This window comes from Octodon degus, unplaced genomic scaffold, assembly GCF_000260255.1.
Source record: "Octodon degus isolate 3935 unplaced genomic scaffold, OctDeg1.0 scaffold00065, whole genome shotgun sequence".
NCBI lineage: Eukaryota > Metazoa > Chordata > Mammalia > Rodentia > Octodontidae > Octodon > Octodon degus.
Window position 1 is genome coordinate 10,888,965 of NW_004524641.1, and position 1,939 is coordinate 10,890,903.

The window sequence follows — 1,939 nt, forward strand, 5'->3', positions numbered from 1 at the left end:
TTTTTATGTATTTGGTACAGGGTCTCACTATGTAGCTCAGACTCCTAGTGATCCTCCTGTTTTCAGGGTCTCACTATGTAGCTCAGACTCCTAGTGATCCTCCTGTTTTCAGCCTCCCCAGCACTGGGATTACAGGTGTGCACCACTATGCCCAGACTCGGTAGCTGGCATGGCTGGCCTGGGGTGGGGTTGGCATTGAATGTGGTACGAGGGATCAAACCCAGGTCCTTGAGCTTGCCTAGGCAGGCATTTAGACCACTGAGCTATCTCTGTTGTCCCTGCAAACTGTGTTTTCTTTTTTTTTTTTTTTGGTGGGGGAAGGGTCTACAGGCTGTTCAGGGTCTCACTACTAGATCAAACTGTAGTGATCTGCCTGTTTACAGACTCCCAAGAGCTGGGATTACAGGCACACGCCACCACGCCGAGTCTCAATTGCTGTCTCAGTGTGCCCCAGGGGTGGGCCAGCATGGCAGGCCAGGGGATTGAACCCCCAGCCCCTGTGCCTGCTTGCAGGCGCTTTAATCCACTGAGCTATTTGGCAGTATTTGTATTTTTGTATTTTCAATGGCAGTTGATCTCATTAAAACATTTGTTAGGTTCCTCTGCTTAAACCTACTATTTTCTTATTTAATTAATAAGTAGTTTGTGGGAGAATAAACTTTTTTGACTGAGATGAACTTGAGAAGTATACTTTTGTATGGTTACTCACATATACATGTCACCACATACACATATGATGATATAGTACCTATGAAGCTAGGCATTCTGGTGCACACTTATAATCCCAGCGCTTGGGAGGCTGAGGCAGGAGGGTTGCTCTGAGTTGGAGGACAGCCTAGACTACATAGTGAGTTCGAGGCCAGCTTGCACTACAAAGTAAGACCCTGTTTCAAAAAAATGTATTTATGAAATAATACATGATCTTTTCCCTATGAAAGTGATTTTGGTTTCCATTTTGTTCTTTACCATTTGAAAGTAATTCCTTTGTCCAATTGATTGATTTCATAACACTCTAAGAACACTCTAATGAGTAATGAACTCTGTTGAACGCTCGTCTGACAAAAGTATTACTTTGATGTTTTGTTTTGTGTTTGTGGTCCTGGGGATTGAACCCAAGGGTCTGTGTATGGAGCTACATTCCCAGCCCCATTTATGTTTTTTTATTTTGAGACAATGTCTCCCTAAACTGAGCTAGAATTCCATACTCCAAGGTCTGCCTCCCGGGGTGCACCCGCATGCCTGGCTGGCAACATCACCTTGAATTATCCGGTTGCTGAATGGAAAAGAGAAGACAGAACTGATCTCAAGGAGCCTGTTGGAAGAGTCATGCTATAAATAAGGACAGGGAGGTCGGGGGCTATTGGCAATGGGATTGGGAGAAGTGAGTGGATATGGGGGAGAAGCAGATAGATTAACAGTGTTTCGAATGTAGGTGTGAAGAAAAGCGGAGGAATCACCCACGGTATTCAGACTTGGTCTCTGGGTAAATGGGGTGCTCTTTGAGATACTGAAGCTTTATAATTGAGGTTGAAGTTTCAGGACATTGGTGTGGAGCTGTCGGGTGGGCCGCTGCTCTATGGCACTCAGGAGTGAATCATTAGCAAAATCAGGGTGGCTTTTACCCAAGGAGATTGGACAACCTCATGCTCAATTGTAAGGAGTGTGAATTTGGTTCAAGATAGACACAAAGGCTCTGCCAGGTGTGGGGTTGCACACACCTGTAATCTCTGTACTTGGGAGGCTGAGGAAGGAAGATCTCAGAGAGTTCAAGGCCTGCCCTACACAAGCAAGTACAGGGCCACTATACAGTGGTCCTTGCACTACATAGATAGGGCCTTTTGAAAGAAAGAAAGACCCTGAAAATACTTTCAATTACTTTGGCGGCGTGGAGACGAACTAGTAAAATAATTTCTATATGCCAAAAAATATATCAAGGAAG